Below are 13,497 nucleotides of genomic sequence, written 5' to 3' on the forward strand. Positions count from 1 at the left end.
GATTTTTTTATTTTGTGTTACTCAAAAGGACTGTTTTTCAGTCTGGCTTGTGCTCTGTCTTAAGAAATACTTCTGGTTAAAGTAGCTACCCAAAGCTGGTACTGCATGTGTTTCAGCTGAGTTTTTAAACTATACTTACTTAAGTACTTACTATCCAAATAAAAAGATAACCACAACCATTCAGTCAGCCACTAACAGTAAGTTAATTGTTTTCATTTCAGCTTCCTCTATGGCGGCATTAGCTTTAACTGTTTCCATTTTCAGTGAGTCTGTAAGTTGCTTTTTATCCTTTTTCAGGTTTTATTAATAGAAATATTCATTGTACACTGAATGTATCAATTTTTAACCATTTCATCCATTGTAGTGTTGCAGGGGAGCTGGAGCCTATCCTGGCAAGCAATAGGTCAGGTACAAGACGGGGTACACCTTGGGCGGAACACCAGACCATCGCAGGGGACACAGACACACAAATGCATACATGCACACGCACAAGGCCAATTTTTCCAGAAGCCAAATAACCTACCTGTCATGCCCTCTACAGTTAGTGTGCGCTCCTACTTTTTCCTACTTTGTCCTGTCTCTAATTTCCTGTGCTTCTCTGTCTGGCTATATATTTCCGGGTCACACTTTCCTCCTCGCTCAGCATTGAGGTTTGGATGTCCTGAGACCCACCTACAGATGCAGCCATTCAAAGTGTGCGGTACAGACACGTACCGCAGGTAAGATGACACGGGGTACCGCGGTGCGTGATTGGTTGACCGACAGGGACACTCGTGATCCGTTGGTCTGTCGTAGAAAGACTTACTGTAAACGTCTTTACTGTGCCCGTTGTAGATATTGAATTTTACCACTGAAGGGAAATCTTAGTAGCTGAGCATAAAAAGAATAGGAGCATACTGTAACGCGTGTGAAGGCCATAAACGATATTAATTTTGGAACGTAAACATACAGTATATAGCTGGTCTCGGTACTTTAAAGAAAAAAATACACACCAGTATTCCATTTCTCCCTAAACATTGTAAGCTTCGAATGAAACCACTAAATAAAGACATAAATATAGAAATCTTAAGATTTGTTTTATTTAATGTTGGTAGCAGGATGAACTGTCAGAGTGTATATTTTGTCGCAAAGTTGCTGCAAGATATTAACAGTGAAAAAGGTATTTAGAAATGAGTTATTTCAAGATGAAAAAGAAAACATACACGAAACATGGTTTCATTACGACCAGAATCGGTCTTGAGATATTTTTCACTTGATTTACAGTATTTGAGAGGTATGTCTTAACACCGATACTACAGTGCTTAAGTACTGCTCACGTATATGTTTCTAGGTTTATATTAGGCATTTCATACGGTCAAATTACTTTTGAGCAACTAATAAGAAGCGCGAAACAGTATGCGTTTTAGTTTCGTTTTGTGCTGGAACCCGTGGATTGATTAGACATATCAAGTACATACAAGTCATTTTTTAAATGTTGTAGTTCGTCTTGAAAAAATGTTACGAGTACATCATCTATCAACAATTACACAGGTTCTGTTTCCATATTGCGGATTTTGGTTAGGTATTATCAAATCCAGTGGCGCTGTGTTTTAGTTTACTGAGTCCCATGTCACATGGTCTGTGATTGAAACCTGTAAAACCGGTTTAATTCGTCACAGCCAGCACTCTTCAGGTGTGAGGGTCTTCTGCTCAGAATGAAACGCTAAAATGTTTGTGTATATTCTAATGGTAGTGGGGGCAGGGTATGTGGGAACAGGTTTGGTTGAAATTGCATTGGAGATCTATGTTCTTCACACCTGAAACATTTTCTCTGAAAGCATTTTCTTCGCAGTTTAACCGATCTTGTTACAGCATGTTACAGTTTACTATTATTAACCATATTAATTTTAAGTGCTTAATGTAAAATCTTGTAAAAATATATTTTCATTGTTCAAATATACATTAAGTCTGACTATCATATAATAAGTTAAATACAAAACTAAAGAAAAAATAGGGTTAAATATAATTCAAAATATTTTGCTAACAATGTTAACTGTTTATGAATAATAAAATGTATTAACTAAGGAGTAGGATGGCACAGTTGTTAGTATGTTTTTTGTTTTGTTTCTTTTTCATAAATACAACAGTAGTACCTGATGTCTCAGTGGCTTTCAAAATTAAATTATGCATGCAAACCTGCGAACTAGAAAGATAACTAAGATATCCATCCATTATATTCCATAATATCCGTGAAATATATGGCGCTGAAATACAGTATGTGTGACGCATAAAAGACACCAAGGGATTGGGTGAGCTCCCATCACAAAAAAAAAAACTGCGAACCTGCAATACAGCGACCATAGTACAGTATGGAGACCAAGGCGTTTTACGGGAAGAGACGGGGTGCTTCTGCTGCCCCAGCTTCCAAAGAGCGAAGGGTAAGCAAATACAGCAGACTTCATCAGAAATACGCGATTACAGCGCATATTACAAGGTATTATTGCCGTTTTGAATTTTAAATTCAATTATAATTATTTCTTCGTAGCCTGTTCTTCAAGAAAACACCGCACGGGCGAAACTATCTACCACCAGGACAGTAAAAAAGAAAGCGGTAAGACGGGAAAAAAAGAAAAGTTTATTTTGACTTCTGTTCCGCGACTGATGAATACTACTGTGTGACTTTATTTCTTACCTGAATTATGTTATTTTTCCACAGGCCGTGGGTCTCTGCTCTCGGCCACTGGCCAGGGTGCCAACCTGTAGAAGCACCACCTGTATGGAGACATTTCGGCAGCAGCGGGAGCATTACGATGCATTACTGGGGAGGATTGGGAGGCTAGAGTTCCAGCAGTCAAACAGTTGAGCAGCTGTCTCCCGAAAAGTGCCTCTCCCCGGCCGCGCAGGCTGCAATGCCTGGCGGAAGCTCTGCCCCCCGCAGAGCACACACCGCCTCAGGACACTCCATCCCTGCCTCTGTTGATGCTGTCCCCGCCGGCTATCTCCCCCCAGGAAGCACAGCGGAATTCACAGATGCCAGTGGGACGAATAATTCTCCCAGATGTCCAACTGCTACCCATCACCCAGGAGATGGAGGGGGGGTTGTACTTGCAGTGCATCGGCATAGACGGGAAAGCAAGAGCCGACCGCTACGCCGCCCTCGTGTTTCGAAATCTTGTGACTTTTGAAATTTACTGGGGGTGGACCACGTCTGTAAATTTCGATGGGTCCAGAGGCAAAAGTGCCTTGCCTTGCAATCTCCAGGAAACCATTAGTACAATGGTGAATCGGAGATTCTCAACCCTTGCTGCGTATGACTGGAAAAGAATTTGTGATCGGATCAACGAAATGCTTCGTAGGAGGAGGCGGTCTTTTCCTCTTGTCTAACAGTCTGTCCACAAACAAAACATTCCTGTTATACAAGAGGAATTGAAAAAAAACAATTTTGTAAATGAAAACCGGTGTGTGTGTCTCTCCCTGCTGGATGTCCCTCTCACAAACTGCTGAATGAATAAAATAATTTTATTGAAAACGAGTTTGCGATTGTCTGGTCTTTAAATTCTTGAGATACGTGATTCCATATTATATTCCCTTTTAATCAAATTCTAAAAGTATGCTTGTTGACTCCGGTATCGCGTTAGACTTCGATGCTTAAAATGTTTAGGGAGAAATGGAATACTGGTGTGTATGTTTTCTTTAAAGTACCGAGACCAGCCATATACTGTATATTTAAGTTCCAAAATTAATATCGTTTATGGGCTTCACACGCATTGCAGTATGCTCAGGCACTAAGTAAAAGGAGATGCTTCGTATTGCTTGACTAATTTTAAAAACTAAGTTATAAATGCAGACGCTCCCTCCGTGCACTGCTCTGGTGCGTCGGCTCCTACACAGTGCCTGTCTGCCGTAAGCGTTACAATATACATACCCAACACTGCTTGTACCCATCTGTCATGCAAATAAAACACCTTGAATTGAATTGAATTGAGGGGAGAAGGGGGGAATACTAAAGCCAATACTGGCTCAATGGGCTTTGACGTGCTAATGCGTTGGTTTAACAGTCCGGGTGTGGCAGGCTTCCAATGTCAACTCGACTCGATTGGAAGACAATGAACGTATTTTAGCCCTAAATGAATTAATAGCAAACATGGTTTACATAAAATACATTTTTCCAAGAAAGTTTATAATAATATGATCTATAGTTGAAATCTGAGCCTACTTTAAAAATAAAGGAAAAGCATTTTCAGAGAGCAATCACGCTGTGTTTATGTAGAAAAAGCGATTAGGTTTATGAGCAATCTAATTACCTATTCGCTTAAAACGCTACATAAAATAAAGTTTATTTAGAGATGAATGATCAGTGTCGCAGTTTAAATAATGTGAGTCAGGAAACTAACACAGCACCACCGGATTTAATAACGCAATAAAAACGCTATAAAATAATGTGACACAGTACAGCACAGTACAATAATACTGACCATAACTTTAGAAGCATAAATTACCTTACACTCAATTTAAAAACAAGCTGTCTTTCTGTATGAACCTCTAAGCTGGTTCAAACAGAAAATGTAGAAATGCATTAGCCTGATTATGATTAAAAAACACATAATTAAACACGCGTTTGCGATTTAAATCAGAACACGATTTAAATCAATATAAATGTTTATATTGTAACGCATACTGTCCAGCCTCCATTTCTCTATACAAATTTACTGTTGCACACACACACACAATAGAAGCAGGAACCGCTGTCAGAAGGGAAGATATGTTCAAAATATCGCAAATATCGATCATGTTGCGATATTTTGAAATATAAAAGTCAATTGATTGTCCATAATATCGCTTACCTATTTTTTCGAAGAAATGTTTGTTATAATAAAAGTCCAGCACCAGCTGGATTCGAACACACAACCTGCCAGTTGGAAGACACACACCTAGACCAGTAGGCTACAAGACAGCTCACATGATCAGGTGGGCGAAACAGCCCTACACAGCCCTGTCGCAGTACACGGATATAATCATACCATTTTTAATTTTTTTAGATACGCGATTCCATATTATATTCCCTTTTAATCAAATTCTAAAAGTATGCTTGTTGACTCCGGTATCACGTTAGTTAAAGACTTCAAAGCTTACAATGTTTAGGGAGAAATGGAATACCGGTGTGTATTTTTCCTTGTGATATTTTAAGCTCTAGTTGAATGATAGGTGTCGCATTTTAAATCATTTTCGTAGCTAGAAATTATGAAACGCCCTGTTAAAAGCAAGGAAGTTTTTATGCCCGTTGAAGTAAAACAAAATGCCTGACAAAGTATGGCTTGGACAGATTCCAAGTGCTTGTACAAATGTGCTAAAGAAATTATACTTTGAGTATACAGCTTGTCCAAAGTCATCCATTATTAATACTATTAGTAATATCTTCAGTAAAGGCTTTGATGCATAAATATTTCTGTTAAAGGTAGGTTGTGTACTTTTGTCCAACTGAGCAATCTTGCTTTCATAAAATATACCAACATTTTAATGACTGATGATTAACATGCTGTAATACACAGTTCAAAATTAAAGGCTCAAATGCTGTACATGAGAGGTTAAGCTCCCCCTGGCGGTTTTACAAGGCAACGCCGGATAGTTAGTCACGTGACACACGTGAACTGCGTGATACCGCGTGATACCGCAACACGCCCACCGGGGTATACCTCACCCATTTTGAATGGCTGCATCTGTAGCACCAGGTCACCCCACGTCTGTGGCCTGAGGGCATAGGTTTCTATACGGCATTTCCTGAACAGCTGAGCCCAGGCTAACCCCCATCCTGCCTTTTTATATACATAATACATACTTTTTATGTATTAATAAATGTATTGTCGTGTATTAGTATCCATATGTGTGCGTTGCTGAGTCATCCCACAAGGTCGGTTTTCTAATAGCCATCAAAGAATCAATTAGTAATTGTCCCAGTAAATGCACGAAACCCCTACAATATAAAGTATGTTATACATACAGTATTTTAAAAGTAAAATATGTTAAAAATATTATTTTAAATAACATTTTAATCTAATGTATTTTTATGGATTATTCAATAAAAGGATCAGGATTTCTAATGCCAGAACTAAACTGTCCAAAATAATGCTGGGATTTGAGTTGGAAAATCAAGTTGAGAATATGAAATATGGAATGAGCGCATACCATTCAACAGGAATTACGCTCACTTTGATGCTGATCATCTACACTAAGGAAGGGAACCAAATAACTCCCATTGCAGTTAGAGGGGAAGCGAAATACATGGGATGTTGTCTATAGTTTAAAATTAAAATTATTTAGTTGCAACTGGTATGCACATCCGTCCTGTAAAAGGACATACCCATCTGGCACTGAGAAAGAATAGAAGTACACCAGATCAAATCACTGCAATAATGCACTTGTATTTAATTTGTTTTTGAGTCTGTCAGATCCATATAACTAGTGAATGGTGTCAGGGAACCAATACGTGGAATAGGAGGATCCTTATGCGTGACCGGAATCCCACAGGACACAGAGTAGCAAAGGGACAATCCAAAAGACAAAATCCAAAGGCTGGGTCGATAAGGGAGGCAGAGGGTCCGGTAACGAGAGATATTCAAAACAATTCAAAGGCAAAATCCAGAAGGCGAGGTCCACAAGCGGAAGCAGAAGATTCATAACGGGAGATCAGTCAAAAGGTTAGGACACACACACACACACACACACACACACACACACACACACACACACACACACACACACAATGGTACAGATTTTCTAGCTAGACATGTAGATTACTAGAGGTGTTTTTATGAGAAGTTAACAGATTCATGTTTCATGTAATTACTTTCAATATTAAAATGCATTTTACCTTTGTCAAATGTTTCTTGTTCTTCTTTGTAAGTTTTTATGTGATCTTCAAAGCTTTTTAATAAAGGTTTTCTAGTTATATATTTCATTTGTTTATTTAATTGTTCTTAATAGTGAAGTAGGTTTGGAGTGGGAGCTGAGCCTCTGCCTTTATACAACTTTATCCCAGTTGTTTTGAAAGGTCCTTTCTCTTCATAGCTGAATCTTTGTCTTAAAATCACTATCACTATCACTGAATAATAGATGTCATAGACACTGATGTATTTATTCTGAAATCATGTAAACAACTACTATTGCACAAAGAGGCTACTCAACTAATTGTGTGGTTTGTTAGGTAATTACTGCACGGAAACTAATTTAGTTTCACAACTGAAAAAGGCTCCACGGCCGAAATGTTGTGTTCTCTTTCTTCTTTTTTTCAGCATGGAATAAACCTATTACTTGTTCCTTTGCAGCCTATGCATGCTGACGCAGCTACCCACCTAAACTAATTTAGGTTTGTCACAGCAATAGGCTTGAAAATGTATGTCATAAGTTTTCGTTTTTCTTTTATATTAATGATCAATTTACTTCTTCCTTTTTTGTTTTGGATGTGTGGAGTAGCTTGTGAATGACTGCAAACCTTAAAGCAACAAAAACTGAAAATTGTGTGAGGGTCTGAATACTTTTGCAAGGTGCTGTATACCTCAATTGATTGTGAATTCTTTCTGTCTGTCACATTGTGCTCAGGATATGCAAAGCAGCAAAAGATTAAGTAGGTGTCATTTGCAATATTGATTGTGTAGTGAATGGAAGCAGCCCATTCATTTAAAGCTTGTTAAGAAAATGTTACAGAACTGAATACAATTCGATTTTCCCAGTGATCTCCAGTTTTGTCAAGTGAAGCTGAGAAAGCTAGGCAACGTGATTCATAATCCATGTCAGGTTCTTCAAAGATGTCACATTCACTGTCTGTGCTGCTTTCGTCTAACTACTAAAGGGAAAAGCAAAGATGAAAAAAAATCGTCATAACAGTTGTTGTGACATCTGTCAGAAGTCCAGTACCAGTATTCATTCAAAGATTTTGAGTAGAAGAGCACTTTGAAATCCTTTGGAAACATCTTCATCTTACATCTACAAGTAAGATGTAAGATTGTAAAAATTGACAAGGAAAACTTTGGTATCCTGGGATTGCTGACAAGCAAAACATGTTGTGTACAAGGCCTTTGTTACCATTGTTTATGTTTTCCGATGTACTTTTAAGTGCCCTCAAGTATTGGAAATGTAATGTTTAAAGTCCTAATTATTTTATTTTTAAATAAATCAGTTCAATTTAAACCTTTTGGATCAATTGAAAATACTATAAGTGTTGAATGTCCTTCTACAAGTAGCAAATGTCATGGGAGAGGTGGTTATGTGTGTAATTACACAAAAACAGATGCCGCATGATTCTAATACTTGGAATAAATGTAATTATTGGAACAAGCTGGATGAAGTCATCATATTTGACAAAAGGCAATCTCCAGACTTAATCCAATTTTTTTTCATGAAAATTGGATACTGCAAATATATGAATTGTAACTCATATTTCGAATAACAAAAGCTACCCTCAAAAGTACGAAGAAGTGATACGAAGAAAAAGTTCAAAACCTATGCCAATTGTAGAGAGTGAAGACGAAGGCGTCATACAAATCATTTCATATGGAGCGTACTGTACGCAATACATTCCACTAATTGTGCTGGGTGAGAGCTAGCACAGAGCCTTAAAGAGTGACACAAGAGACATGTGATACAGTTAAAGACTTGCTTCATGCATTGTTCGCTATTGTGTGTGGTCTTACTTTTTGTATGAGAATAAATTGGTTACTGGACAGTACTGTACTCTACGTAGGTACGATTAATGATGTCTAGGTAAGCAGTTTTTTATGACTAAAAACATAAACCACAATATGAACTTTAGTCATTATTGTTTCCTTTTGTAATTTTTTGTTCAGAAAAGTAAAGGAAGGGGTTACATTTTGTATTTTTCCTCTTAAGACATTTTAGAAATTGTTTTTTCTTTTTATGAATTTTTGGTATATGAACAGGTTTCTGGGAACAAATTAGTTAATAAAAAGAGGCACAGGTGTATTGAACAATTCATAGACACAGTATACTGAAAGGATCAAAAAGTTTAAGAAAAGGGAAATTAATCATATATTGGCAGATTTATGTTTTCTTTAATATTTTTCTTTATGGTGAATAAGAGTGACATGGGGAAAACAGACACCCTCCAGCTGATGACTCTAATGTTTGAAATAAATGTAATTATTGGAACAAGCTGTATGAAACGATCCAGTGCAAAAGCATCAGGAAACAACAGCCCATGGAGGTGGCACAGAAAATGGACTGACTAAAGGACAAGATTGCCCTCCAAGGCTAACACACTGGTGTTATGAAGAAATTGAATTGGTAAAAAAATACCTAGTTACCTCAGTTCTTAAGAGGATAACCTGTTTGTCCTTGAATGTCTGTATCCAATGTAGCTTTCAGAATGATTTATTGTATGCTATTGTTGCAGTTTTCAATATTGTTCAATACCGACTTACTGATTACCCCTTTCCACTCTGGTTTTGTTCCATCACAGCCTGTTATATGCCTCCCCCTGGGGCTAAAACAGCTTAATTGGTTTTGAGAGGATTTTGCACCCTTTTATCAATGACAAATGTCATCAAAATAAAAACTGCCTGAGAGCTGAAAACAATCCTTCGCTTCTATCTTCTGGGTTTCCAAATCACACTGATGAAAGGGAGTTATTCTCCACAATAATATACCCACATTGCTCTCTGTAGGTGCTACATTCAAATCTATAAATACAAGAAGGAGTCTACGTACATACTGTATTTCACCATGGGCTAATGTCTGGTCCAATGTTCAAATGTTTGCAAAACAAAGTCTTTCTGTCCTGCCTGAGAAGGGAATTCATGTACTGTATATGCACTAAAAAAAAAAATAGCCATCATTTTTTTGTCTCATGCTTTTTTAATAGAGTTTGATTTTGAGATATTAATGAAATACTAATTTCTTATTTTAAAAACAATTCATTGTTAAAACCATTAGCTTTACGTCAGATTAAAGAAACCTAATTCATTGTTTGAGATGAAATAATCTTTTTCACTTTATTGTGCAAAGTAAGATTTTCATCTGCTGTACAGTGGGAGTACAATATAAAATGTTGGTGTAAAACAATACACTTTATTTAGTAAAATTTGAAAATGTTTAAATTTAATATCCAACACGTTTACCCGACAAACATTAAAAACCCAACAAGTTTGATTATTTCCAATACTCATTTGTTGTGCCACTTTGTACAGAATGCAATGCTTTAACATTGTACTCTACAGTACAAAATTAATAATTCTCCACACTATACTGTACATTCTGTGCAATCTCTCAATGGTGTTTTCAGCGTTCGATTTCTGGAGACCAGAAGCTACTGTAATGATCTCAGTCTCAGTCCTATACTAAACATTGCTGCAGTTTGGGGCTATTATGTGACCTGGAAAGCATGTGATTCTGAGAGTTCTGTTTGTTGACTCACTGTAGTCTGCAGTGTTTGAGCTGCATCGCTTGGAAGTGTTGTTTTAAAGTGAAACTTTGGGAGGGAATACTGGGACCTTATAATACTGTAGGCTATGTCATCATTCTGTTTAATTTCAAACCATTACTCATATAAAAAATGTCCACTGGCACACCCGATTTCAGAATCAACTGTAAGCTGCCAGTTTGTACAATTGAAAACATTTATTTGAAAGAAAGGGGAAGATATGTTCCCTAAGGATCCTCTGGTAGTCTGGAATGAAGAAATGTCCTCAAAGAATTGGATAGTTAATTATATTTCATTAATCAATTTGTAAGAATATTGCCTGTGCTTATTAATGTTGCGAATTGATGCCAATATCAAAGCTTATTTGGGAGAGAATAGCCCTTAGAGAAAATGTAAATGTAAAAATGATTTATAGTCTTTTTAAAAGAACATTAATTTCTGTTTGTTACATTTTTTTCTGAGTTGGTACCAAGTGCTTTGTCTCATTCTTCTAAGTCTTGGTAACATCTTGTATGCTTTGCTTGTTTTCGTCTAAGACTGAATTAGCAACTGCAACTATGGAGTCTGTGCCATCTAGTGGAGCACCTAGTAAAGCAGACACAGACATACTGTATAAAACCATGAAATACAGAACACTGACATCGACAAACACCAAACTGAGTCATTCAGAATGTTTCTTTTTGATGTATGAGTCAGGAGCCAGCCTTGGCTGGTTAGGTAACCAGCCTTGGCTGGTTAGGTTACTTATATCTAGACAGATCACTGTCTCCTAAATACATTATGTTAATGTGGAAAGGTTTTCTCATCAAGTGCCAGCTTGAAGCTGCGTGTTTTTTATTAAACCAACTTTAACTGCAAATTAAATGGTTTTTCCTCTCTCAAATTACAGAATTTACAACTATTCAGGAAACTGCTATACTGTACATGTTTAAATAATCACTTGCAGTTAAGGCATTATTGATGAACCGAGATTTTTTATTGAAAATGTAATCTGGAAATTTACATGTAGACATTTTTAGATTCCTCTGTATGCTTCTCCATTAATGACTTAAAGTGCAGTTTCCCTAGCACCAGAAACTTCCCATATGGAACTTTAAGATCTCCTCCTTGTTACAGGAGGGCTGCCAATTCTACATTATAAACCTTTCAGATACATGTATCCAACTTATTCTTCCCTGTGAAAGAAGAAACAATACAGTCCTCTGAACAAATGAGTTTGCTGACATCTGTAGGTATTTTTTGGTAAGAATTATCTTTTTACTTTTGTTAGTGGGAAGACTATCGTCCTGACAGATCATCCCAATCCCCAAGAAAACTGGAGTCAACTGCCTAAACGACTACGGCCCCGTTGCACTCACATCCATCATCATGAAATGCTACGAGTGGCTGATCAAAGCACACCACCTCCTTACTGCCTAGACCCACTGCAATTTGCGTAGTAACAAAACAGTTCAACTGAGGACGCCATCACCACTGCTCTACACACTACCCTCTCACACCTAGACAAGAAAGAAACATATGTGAGAATGTTGTTTGTTGATTACAGCTCAGCATTCAACACCATCATACCCTCAAGGCTTTTCACCAAGCTCCAAGACCTCGGACTAAGCTACCCTCTCTACAATTGTATCCTGGACTTTCTGATGGGCCTACCGCAGGTAGTGAGAGTAGGCACAAATACATCCTCCTCCCTAACTCTGAACATTGGTGCCCCCCTGGGTTGTGTACTCAGCTCTCTCCTCTACTCCCTATTCACCCACGACTGCATTGCCAGGAACAAATCAAATTCGATCATCAATTTCGCAGACGATACAATGAACATCGGCTTGATCACGAACAGTGATGAGTCCGCGTACAGGAAGGAGGTAGAAACGCTGACTGCATGGTGTCAGGACAACAACCTCTCTCTGAACACCACCAAAACTAAGGAGTTGATCGTGGATAACAGGAAGCATCTAGGAACATACCACACACCCATTCACATCAGCATCCTTTCCAATGCATAAATAATTTAAAATTAATATGTAAATCTAAAAATCTCTTTTAGATTATAACGTGAGTGTTACACAGATGCTTTTCCTTGTCATACTGCAATTGTAAAGTTTGTAAAACTTTCATCATGAAAGGCTTCAATCTACCATTATAAAAATACTGTAATGTTATAACTGTGACATCAGTGGGGTTTCAGGCAATTCTTATAATTTCTTCATCTATTTCTACAGTGCATTTTTAAAGGGAAGATTGTAATTTTTCTGCAAATAAGATAATGGAAAATAGGGTTCATAGCAAAGGCCAATGACTAATGTCACCCTGGATGAAATCCAGTCTCTCAACAACCCATGTTTGTTTCTTTTTAAACTGAAACAGTGCGGTGGAAATCTTTATAAAAAAAATATCCATTAACAGAAATAACTGTGGAGATGGTCAATCTGAAATCCTTATATTTCTTGAATAATAAAATAACATGGCTTCAACAAATTAGTATCATTGGGATTGCACATTATTTTCCTGAACACTAACAAATAGTTATTTACTGTCGCACATGAGAATATAAACATATCACTTAGCAAACTAAGTTCACAGAAAGGCATGTGAGAATGCAAGTATAAATGTGTTAAGAGCACCTTACCTAAACAACATCATTTTACACAATCTAATAAAGAGGGTTTAAACATTCATGCTGATTGTGAGACAAAATCACAGGCTTTATTCATAGATAAGTTATCCTTTCAATTTTCTGAATGAGGCAAATATAGCATATGAATTTAGCTGTGAAATAGAATACACATACAGTATATACATGTACACATTTTATCTTTGAGCAGATTTAACTTGGAGCAATTTTTCTTGAACAAGAAAGTCAAATGACAGCAAGCTCTGGGAGACATGAGACCCTTGCTTTGACAAAAATCAGTACAATATTAAATATATATTGCGATATATGACATGCATGATATATCTTTACAGTGACAGGTGAATTATTTACAATGCAGCCATTTAGAATGTATGTCAAAACGTGTAGTAAACAAGGTGCGGTATATTATGGTATGTTTTGGCATGCTGAATTTAGCTCATCACTGCCCAAT

The sequence above is a fragment of the Lepisosteus oculatus genome, chromosome 6, assembly GCF_040954835.1.
Source record: "Lepisosteus oculatus isolate fLepOcu1 chromosome 6, fLepOcu1.hap2, whole genome shotgun sequence".
NCBI lineage: Eukaryota > Metazoa > Chordata > Actinopteri > Semionotiformes > Lepisosteidae > Lepisosteus > Lepisosteus oculatus.